This window comes from Gigantopelta aegis, chromosome 5 (genome assembly GCF_016097555.1).
Source record: "Gigantopelta aegis isolate Gae_Host chromosome 5, Gae_host_genome, whole genome shotgun sequence".
Taxonomy (NCBI): domain Eukaryota; kingdom Metazoa; phylum Mollusca; class Gastropoda; order Neomphalida; family Peltospiridae; genus Gigantopelta; species Gigantopelta aegis.
Genome location: NC_054703.1, coordinates 21,451,939 through 21,463,386, shown reverse-complemented (window position 1 = coordinate 21,463,386; position 11,448 = coordinate 21,451,939). Strand labels below are relative to the sequence as shown.

At 36.9% G+C, this 11,448-nt stretch overlaps 1 protein-coding gene across 1 annotated transcript in view; it reads left to right on the top strand.

Annotated features, from left to right (window-relative positions):
• The window catches only part of LOC121372885, a 30,039-nt gene extending 26,153 nt beyond the window's left edge, over positions 1-3,886 (top strand). The window contains exon 6 of the mRNA XM_041499326.1: positions 3,584-3,886. The gene's annotated coding sequence lies outside the window, so the exon portion shown is untranslated. The remainder of the gene's footprint in view (positions 1-3,583) is intronic.
• The last annotated feature ends 7,562 nt before the right edge of the window (positions 3,887-11,448 follow it).

Genomic DNA, 11,448 nt, shown 5'->3' with positions numbered 1-11,448 from the left:
AGTGCGTTAATATCTATGTATGTACTAGTCAACCTCGACATACATACAATATATAGATATTCATACATCAATACATACAGACACACATACAGACACACATACACACACACACACACACACACACACACACACACACATACACACACACACACACATACATACATACATACACACATACATACACACATACATACATACATACATACATACTTTCGTATATATTGTAAGTTTATTTTAATTTATTATTGTTTTGTTTCTGGTTTTTTATATTTAATTGTTTATTATTAGTATTAGTATCATTATCATTATCATTATCATTATCATTATCATTATTATTATTTTAATCAGTGAGGACACTTCTGCATACCCAACCCTCCACCTGTCCACCTGGGACTGACGACTGCATATCATTAGAGGTGTGTGTGTGTGTGTGTGCGTGTGCGTGTGCGTGCGCGCGTGTGTGTGTGCGTGCGTGTGCGTGCGTGCGTGCGTGCGTGTGTGTGTGTGCGTGCGCACCCGACACTGTTAATAATGTTCCTATTGCCTTACTTGACCTGTAGGGGCGGCATTTAGCTCAGTCGGTTGAGTGCTTGTTTGAGGTGCTAGAATCACAGGATCGAAACACCTCGGTGGATCCATTCAGCTGATTGAATTTTTCTCATTCCAACCAGTGCACCACAAATGGACAAAGGCCGTGGTGTGTTCCTCCCTGTCTGTGGGAAAATGCATATAAAAGATCCCTTGGTGCATTAGGAAAAATGTAGCGGGTTTCCTCTGATGACTACATGTCAGAATTACCAAATATTTGACAAGGACCCGGTATTCTAAGATTGAGCTTAGGTGGTAATAATGACATTGGGCTTTAGTGTCTTGGGTTTGTAACTTGAAACGACATAATATCTTTACTTCATGAATTTCTACTTAGTTTTGTGCTTATATCCAATTAATGTTCAAGCACGCAGTCCTGCGCACACACCTGAGCTATCTAGGCTGTCTGTTCAGGACAGTGGGTTAGTTGTTAAGTGTTAGTGGTTAGTGAGAGAGAAAGGGATAGTGTGGCCTTACATCTACCCATTCAGTCATTGAAACTTATTCTGGGAAGGAGCTGGTACCGGGCGTTGAACCCACTACCTATCAGCCTTCTGTTCAATAGCTTAATCACAACACCACCGAGGCCGGTTATTATCTTTCCTGAACAGAAGAAAGATGCTAATAAGGATAGTGTGATGTAGTGTCTAAAATATCTATCTAAGAATATGCCATCTAGACAGGACATTATGTTGACTAGTAATTTGGTGTCCTTTCCTATATATGTAAATACAACAACTTTTAGTAAATTTGTGTGAGTTTGGCAAATACGGAGGTTAAAGTAGGGCCCCCATCCCAAAACAGGCCAAACTATTAATATCACTGTTGGTGGAGCAGATAATAGATGGTGATGGATGGTGATGGTTGGTGGTGGCTAATTTCAACATGCTCATATACCACTAAGGTTTCGAGCATGTCTATCCCGGGTCCTGTCTGGATAGCCAGGGGCTTGACCCGGGACAGAAGCAGATAATAAGGGGAATCTTTCAAATGACCATGCGAGTATGACATTATGCACAAAGGATCTTACTAGGGCGTTCTTTAAATCCAATCAATGACCCACTCGAATGTTTAATACGGTAGCTAGTTTTGGAGATGGCCGCCATGTTATACGCACCGATATCCCTCTCTAGTTCGTCTGTTTTAGTTTGTCCATTTCTATTTAAGTGTCTGTTTATAAATTAATGTCATTGTCTGTTTATATATCGATGTTGAACTTATTATTATTATTTTTTTTTAAATGGACGCCATATTTCCACAAACACTCTAATTGAAGACCACAGAGGCGGATATATTGGGTGGGCCCAGGCCCCCCCCCCCCCATAAATTTTGCGATAGCTATAATTTTATTATATATTAATTTTCATTTTTTTTACGATCCCCTTCCAGACCTCCCCCAAAGTTCGCTTGGCATTCCACCTGATGTCACTGCCCCCCCCCCCCCCCCCCCCAATGGATTTTCTGGATCCGCCATAAGTATGAACAAGTGCACATTGCTTTCTATCCAAATCACTATCGTAAAGTCGTCAGTTAATTCCTTTTTCTATCACCAGCCTGTTTGATTAGTTCGTTAACTTGCTCATTACACCACTGGTGTGCATTTTTAAGATTAGTATTGCAACCTGTTTGTAACTGTACGTACTCATGGCAACCTGAGATTCAGTTTTTTTGTCGTTAGTCATACGACTGGGCTTCTAGAATCTTTACAAAATCCACTAGCCATGGGATCAGTGATTTTAAGAAATGTACTAGCCATGATTAAAAATTCACTAGCCCTACTTTACTAAATACACTTGTACTAATTGTAATAATTGGATATGTTACGTAAAGAGATTAAAAACACCAAGATTGAAGGGGTGAGGTTTGGGCAGCATGTTCATATTTACAAAATATATTTAAATGCAGCATTTGACAACTTTTGTTTACTAGCCCTCTGGCATAGCAATAGTAGTTATTTACTTGCCCAACATTGAATATCACTAGCCATGGGAGTGGGGCTACCATAACCTAAAAGCCCTGTCGGGCATGGCAATAGTAGTTATTTACTTGCCCAACACTGAATATCGCTAGCCATGGGAGTGGGGCTACCATAATCTAGAAGCCCTGTCTGGCATAGCAATAGTAGTTATTTACTAGCCCAACATTGAATATCACTAGCCATGGGAATGGGGCTACCATAATCTAGAAGCTTTGTGCGAACATGTTATTCTGTACTGTCGTTTTGAAACATGGATTCCGTGTTGAGATTTCAAGTTACTCATGGGTTGAATTTTAAGGATTTCCCAATGTGATCATGTGAACCAAGTTCCATGTAAGTCTCCATTTGAAAGGTCCTTCCTGTTGTCTGCTCTGCCAGTTATGCTATTAGTAGGTGGTCGTGGTTTTGAGGGGGGTGTCATGATTTGCTACATCAAACACCAGGCCCCGTGCTTATAAACCTTAAAATCTAGACTAATAAAGTCCAGACTTTAACATCATGGCAACGCCATTCAAATAGCATTACGTTAAAGTCTAGACTTTAAGTTTTGTAAGCACGGGCCCTGATGTCTGTCTAAAATATCAGACTTTTAAGCTGTATGCTAACCGGATGCGAGCGATGCGAGCGATTATTTTAGAAATAATTGACTTCAATTACCGCATCCTAACCGCATGCGTGCGATGCGACATATTTATCGGTCGCGCTGTACACGTGCGGTTAGGATGCAACTATTGAAATGAATGATTTCTAAAGTAATCGCTCGCGTTCGGTTAGGATACAGCTTTAGATTCACCATGTTTTTAGACATATAAAAAGACATCGGGATGACTGAAGTCAGACATCCCTTTGAAAATGTATGTCAGTAATGGATATCGTTGGGACAATATGGCGACCATCATTTTAAAATAAAATAAGGGTGATTAAAATGCATGTGATTCATTGAATGATTTTGAAGAACACAGCATTAAGACAAACTTCAACTTCATCGGGAAATCAAAATTTGCTTTTCTTTAACAGAAAATTTAAACAACACACAAAGAAGATTACTACGAAGACGAGGATACGTTGAAGAGAGAGTTTTAGCACAATAGTTCATCTCAGACAGTGTGTACACTTCACAGACATTATATTGCATCTCAGTGTATGCTCAGTGTATGCTCAGTATACTACCGTACAGACGTTACGAATGGTGTTCGTTCTTGAATCATATTGTTAGTGACGCATTGTCTTAAAGGGACATTCCTCAGTTTGCTGCAATTTTTAAGATGTTATCGACTAACAGAGATTTTTTAACGATTGTAATTAAATATCAAATATATTTTTCTGCATAAAATATTAGTGACTGTATATTAAACATGTTTCTGATCGTTCTAATATTTGTACTGGGTTAAATTTCATTTTATTTCCTAAAATGATTATTTTCATACGTACGAAATTATTTGAAGACACAATCCACTTTTGGCTTCTTACAAATATTAAGACGACCAGAAACACATTGAATATACAGACACTGGTATTCTAAACAATAAAATATATTTAATATGTAAGTTTAATCGTAGAAGTATTTTATTAGTCGAAAACATCTTACAATGCAGCAATCTCAGGAATGTCCCTTTAAATCTCCTGTAGTGAGCATAATTCCGAATGTACACAACGTTTTATGCCTCAAATTAACAGCAGACGACATGCCTTTATGGCTTGTTAACTAAATAGCATGAATAATTCATTAATTATTTATACCAGACTGAAGTCTTGCAAAACGGGAGGGTCCAGAGTATGCACCCCACCTCACCCCCAGTTAGAAGGTGACCTGTTCCTTGGAAAGTTCACAAGAAAGTAGGTAACAGTGATTCGTGTTATTAAAATACTGTTTTAATACGACCATAGTTGATTATAAACATTCTAAATTACATATACATGACCAGGGGCGGGTCAAAATTGTGTAAGGGGATCACAAAATCCACAGAGCACGTCGGGAGGGTGCATAGAGACGTGTTTTCATGACAGTTTAGTGTTCTATATTGTGGATGGTAATTGTTTTTAAATGCAATTACAAATGACACTTCAAACAGACGGGTAGGGGAGGGTCACGGGACCCGTGTGAACCACCCTGCATCTGCCAATATATATATATAGATAGATAGATAGATAGATAGATAGATAGATAGATATAGATAGATATAGATATATATAGATATATATATATATAAACAGTAAAGTACTTTTAGAACGAACACGCTTATAACAAACTACCGGTTAGAACGAACTAATTTTCTCCCCTATATAGTGTTAATACATTTTAATGTATATAACGAACTATGTATAGCGAATTAACTATTAAAACGAACCAATGTTTTGGTCAAAATTGTGAATTTCAATGTAAATTAGTGCATATACAGCGAGCCGATCATAATTGTTTTGTATCTTATTTGTATCTTATCAATCCGTAGCATTAACGGCAATGCATCAAAAAACTACTATACTGATGAGATCAGTCAGATAATGTCCGCGTGTATTTACGTAGTCGATTGGCATCAATTAAGGGAGTAATGTATTGAACAATTAACGGTATGTTTTTACTTCACTGCTATTGTTCGCTTGTTTAAGTCGCCACTGCTTCCTTGACATTTTGACGGTATCCAACAAGAAGATTGACACCTGCAACTCATCTTATCAATCAGTCACATTAGCAATGCATCCAAAACGTTTGCACTGATACGTCCAATAAGATACGTCGTTACGTAGTAGAAAGAAAGAAATATTTTATTTAACGACGCACTCAACACATTCCATTTACGGTTATATGGTGTCAGACACATGGTCAAGGACCACACAGATTTTGAGAATAAAACCCGCTGTCGCCACTATATGGGCTACTCTTTCCGATTAGCAGCAAGGGATCTTTTATTTGCGCTTCCCACAGGCAGGATAGCACAAACTATGGCCTTTGTTGAACCAGTTATGGATCACTGGTCGGTGCAAGTGGTTTATCCTACCCATTGAACCTTGCTGAGCACTCACTCAAGGTTTGGAGTCGGTACTTGGATTAAAAATCCCATGCCTCGACTGGGATCCGAACCCATGCAGTACCTACCAGCCTGTAAACCGATGGCCTAACCACGACGCCACCGAGGTCGGTTTACGTAGTAGATTGGTATCAATTAAGGGATTAATGCAGAGAGCGATTAACCGTCTGCTCTCACTTCAATGCTATTGTGTGCTTGTTTAAGTGCCGGTATCCAACAATACGACTGACACGTGAAACTCACTATACAGTCATTGTAATTAGCGTTAAATAATCGGATATTTTGTTTTGAAGGTAGACAAGACAAGACTTTATTTACACTCGGGCCGTTACACAACGGCATAGGAGGAATATATACATAAACATTGTGTTATATACACGTGACAAGATGGTTGACAGTAAATACATTAATTACAATACATACACAAACACATACAATCACGCACATCAATATGTTATGTAATAATACAGATATTTAATACAAATATATGGGTATCCAAGTACTTATAAACGAATAGATTGTTAAACTTATATATGGTGCAGTGAATAATGATAGTATTTTGTTAATTATGTTTGGCTTTGATGGTGTTTGTAGTCAAGGGCGTTTGAATTCATTCGTTTTTATATTTATGAAATATGATCATTTCTTTAGGGTACTAATGCGTTTATTCTGCATTAGTTCTCTAAATTTGTAAGTACTTGGTCGCGTATAATAATATGGGTGTAGCAACTGGACTCTTGAATTATGGAAAAAATGGCAAATAAAAAGATAATGGAACACGTCGCCAATGTCCATTTCATTACATAATGTACAAATTCTATCTTCTATGAGTATATTATTCCAACGTCCAATTTCAACGGGTAGTTAATGGTTAGACGTTCTAAATTTTAAGAGTGCTGTCCACAGTTTTTCTGGTAGTTTCTTGATATAGCTTTTGAAAAATAGTTGTTCTTTGTATAATCGGTATGAGTTGCCTCCCGATGACAGTGATATGTTATTTTTCCATGTTTGTAAATACTGATCGCATTGTCTTTGTTTAATTTGTTGTGAGAGACAATTTACTGATATGAAAGATTGTCTTATCCAGATATCACCCATTCCCAAGTTATTCAGCGTGTTTCTAACAGTATAAATCCAGTTATAGTTAGTTCCGTTAGTAAGGTGGTTATTTAACATAATTTTGTATAAAAGAGTAGACAATTTTTATTGTTTCCCTGATATCAGTCGCGCCCAGTAACATACCAGTCTTCTATATATATATATATATATATATATATATATATATATATATATATATATATATATATATATATATATATATATATATATATATATATATATATATATATAACTCGACAGGCGTTCTCCCTAACTCTCCATAAAGCATACATATTGGTGTTGCGTTCTTAACGGGTATGATGTGTCTTAGAAAGTTTATTTGTACAGAATTAAATAAATCAACTTTTTCATATCCCCATATTTCACATCCATATAATAAAACTTGCAGAACCATTGAGTCAGACATTTTAAGTTTACATTCGGTTGATAGATAGTTGTCCTTTGATTTTGATAGTACAAAGTACATGGCCTTGGTAGCCTGTTGTTTAAGTATATTCTTTGTAACTCGAAAGTTGTTTAATTTTGTAAAAATAATTCCTAAGTATTTGTATTCTTTCACATGTTCTAATGTATTATTTCCAATCTTAAAATTTTGTTTATAATCTCTAGTGTTACCGTTAAAAAATCAATATTTTCGTTTTGTTGCCGTTTATTTTAAGTTTCCATTTACTGCAATATTGATAAAACATATTTAAGGTGTGTTGCAGGTCTGCTGCAGAGGTTGATAATAGGGCAGTATCGTCTGCATATAACAAGCAAAGCATGTGTAAAGCAATATCTATTGGGTGATCTTGGTTGGCTGTTGTAGGGGAAACCCCTTCACATCCATGGCTAGATAAATAATCTTCTAAATCATTCAAATACAGGGAGAATAGAATAGGGGATAAATTTTCACCTTGGCGGATACCGTTGTTACATGGGAATAGAGTAGATTGCTGATTATTTACGACAATCATTGATTTAAGACCTTGATACATTTGATGGATAATTCTAAAAAATTTACCGGTTATGTTATGCTGTAGTAGTTTATGCCAAAGCTGTATTCTAGGTACCGTATCGAATGCTTTCTCAAAATCTACAAAAGCACAAATATTATGAAATGTTGAACAGTTTTCGGTAGATGTGCAATCATGACGGACACTGTTTTTCCAAAGTAAATTTGATGTAGCTATGCCTGTTTCATTCGATTGCCGACATCGCTACAGCCCTGCAGGCTATGAGACCAACGCTCACTAAACAGATAAAATAAGCAACTTTGTTTGAAAACGTGAATACAAAAACTATACAGTACAATTACAGTTGTTTATATTGAGAACAAATATTTGGAACCCCCAAAATATTAGTATGGGCTATTTCGAATCCTTATAATTTTTGTTAGAGTTTTAGGCCAGTGCGTTCTTTCCTACTGCAAGATATACGGAACAATATCATCTCTTGCCTCATGTTTCACAATAAACCTATTATATGTCTGCAAGGTAGAGTTTGTGTTATAGGTGATGTCAAAGCATATTGTGTCTGGTTCATAGGCACAGCCTTTATTCTGTTTTTCCTTTCAACTTGTATCCAATTGATGTTCAAGCATGCTGTCTTGAGCACACACCTCGGCTATCTGGGCTGTCTGTCCAGGACAGTGAGTTGGGGGTTAGTCTGTTAGTGGTTAGTGAGAGGGAAGAGGGTGTAGTGGTCTTACACCTTCCCATTGTGTTACAGCTCGCTCTGGGTGGGAGCCGGTGCCTGACTGCGAACCCAGTACCTACCAGCCTTATGTCCGACGGCTTAACCACGACGCCACCGAGCCCAGTTTTCTGTCTTTGCTTCCTTCTGTTTCTTATTTTTTCTTTCTTTCTTTTTTTAATTCTTATTTTAATTTTACCTACCCTCGTAATATGGCATGGTGAGCGTAATGGGAACATTGATTCAAGTACTCGCTTGTTTGCAAATAATGTTTTTATTAATTGTTTTTTTTAAACCAAATACCCCACTAAATTTAATATTTAAAAATTATTAGATTTTTTTTTTTTTACTTTTAACAAAGAAAGCAGCTTTATGTATTTATTCAAATTATATAACTTTGCATGACATCTGTTACACACAAAAAAGAAAGAAATGTTTTATTTAACGACGCACTCAACACATTTTATTTACGGTTATATGGCTCAGACATATGGTTAAGGACCACACAGATTTTGAGAGGAAACCCTTTCCGATTAGCAGCAAGGGATCTTTTAATTGCGCATCCCTCAGGCAGGACAGCACAAACCATGACTTTTGTTAAACCAGTTATGGATCACTGGTCGGTGCAAGTGGTTTACACCTACCCATTGAGCCGTGCGGAGCACTCACTCAGGGTTTGGAGTCGGTATCTGGATTAAAAATCCCATGCCTCGACTGGGATCCGAACCCAGTACCTACCAGCCTGTAGACCGATGGCCTACCACGACGCCACCGAGGCCGGTCTCTGTTACATGCATGCTATCTGGAAGGAAAGCAAATGAACTGGCGATCTACTCTCGTGTTCGTACAGAGTGGACAGTTTTGGTTGTCATTTATTGATATATAGTTTAGTAACAATACCATTATTATTATTATTGTTATTGTTATTATTGTTATTATTATTATTATTATTGTTATTGTTATTATTATTATTATTTTTCTGTAGATCTGTATGTATATATATATATATATATATATATATATTTTTTTTTTTTTTTTTTTTTTTTTTTTTTTTTTTGGTGGTGGTAGGGGTGGGGGGGGGGGAGGTTGTGGTGCCAGTTTGTTTTCGAAACGGTTATATTATATATGGATTTGTGTAGATGTTTGCTTGAATGTTAAATAAAATAAAATAAAAGGATATTTAACTAATTGCGTATTTAGTTATTTCTAACACACCACACTTTGTTATTAACTATGCATAGAAGACATTTGGACAGTTTTGAGTCTTTGTTGTTTGCAATATTAAACATGATCAAATTGTTAGAAGCTGCAAATAGTAATAAAAAAACGACCTGCAATTACCCATGACAATCGACCCTGGATTTTTAATTTTCCTCGGCACATTTCTGAAAACAAATTAACTGTAGATTTAAAAAATGCACTCAGTATATGTTGATATGGTGCGTTTCTGGCCGAATGACCTTTGAGCACTAATCGTCCTTGACCTTGACCTCGTGACGTCACGGTGTGGGGACAATCTTGAAAGGAGGTGTGTATGGAGTGAACTGTGCTTGAAAGAGCGTGAGAAACCATGCCATGCATAGCATCAGCCCTCTACGTTAACGTTTTTTCATGGCGCCTACTTGCATTTTTATATAGATAGTATGAAATATTTTAGTTGCCAATTGAAAACAAAAATAGTCGCTTATGCCAACCATATCGGTTGCCATGTAGAGGGCTTCATAGCACCTCTCTTTCTACATATCTACAATGAAAACCAGAAGTGAGCTTTAGTATGGTGTGGTGTATGTCCATATAAAGTACCGATGCTGACCCATATCAGATTGGGGTTGACGTTAGGGGGAAAAAACCCCACCCAGGATGTGTTGCCTATATATATATATATATATATATATATATATATATATATATATATATATATATATATATATATATATATATATAAAACCACAGATATAGATCGATCAACATTCGCTTTTCAAGACTAGTAAAGTGAAGACTTACAACGTTGGTAATCTGTACGTTTATATGTCTAGTTGCGCTGTATTTTGAAAGGAGAAAATGGGGTCGGCATATATAAGAGGCTTTGCAGAAATTCGAAGGCACGGGAAATGAAAAAAGATGTTAGATAGATCTTGGTGGTAACAATTTTGTGGTGGCTAAAGTGTGGAACAGTGACATTGATATTCACATGCGTCACTGACGAGGAGTGTGGTAAATCACCAAGGAAGGTGTTTCTCATACGATGAAACAGTGGTTGGAACTAACTACATTCAAACGAGAAGCACAGCATCTCGCCGGCAACGTCTTCGTCGAAACGAGCTATGTGGATGTGGATATTCGTCAGTGGTGGTATTGTGGACAAAACGTTTGTTTTGTTTAACTGTTTTACCATCCTCTATTATGTGATTTGTTTCTTTGTTTTTCGATGTGGGGACGTAGCCCAGTGGTAAATCCTTCGCCTGATGCGCGTTCTGTGTTCGATCCTTGTCAGTGGGCCTATTCGGCTATTGTATTCATTCCAGGAAGTGCACCACGACTGGTATATCAAATGCCTTTTTTTTTTTTTTTTTTTTTTTTTTTTTTTTTTTTTCTCAATGCCTTGGTATGTGCTATCCTGGGATACATTGCTACTAATGGAAAACTGTAGCGGGTTTCCTCTTTAAGAGTATATGTTAAAATTATCATATGTTTAACATCCAATAGCCGATGATTAATATATCAATGTGCTCTAGTGGTGTCGTTAAAGAAAAACAAACGGCGTCTACCTCTTGAAAGTGGAAAGAATGAACCAACAAAAAACGAGCATTACATTCTAGGGACGCGTGCTAGATGATGTTTTTAGCAACACGATCTATAAGTTGATTATTTTTAAAACTATCCAATTCCAGTGTTTTGCATCTTTACTCTGAGAACAATGGTACATAATGGCAAACATAGATTGGTATATCATTGTATAGACACAATCTGGAACGCGCGCGCAAACCCACACATACTCGTGCGCACACGCACATACACACACACACACACACACGCACGCACATGCATATATACACACATATA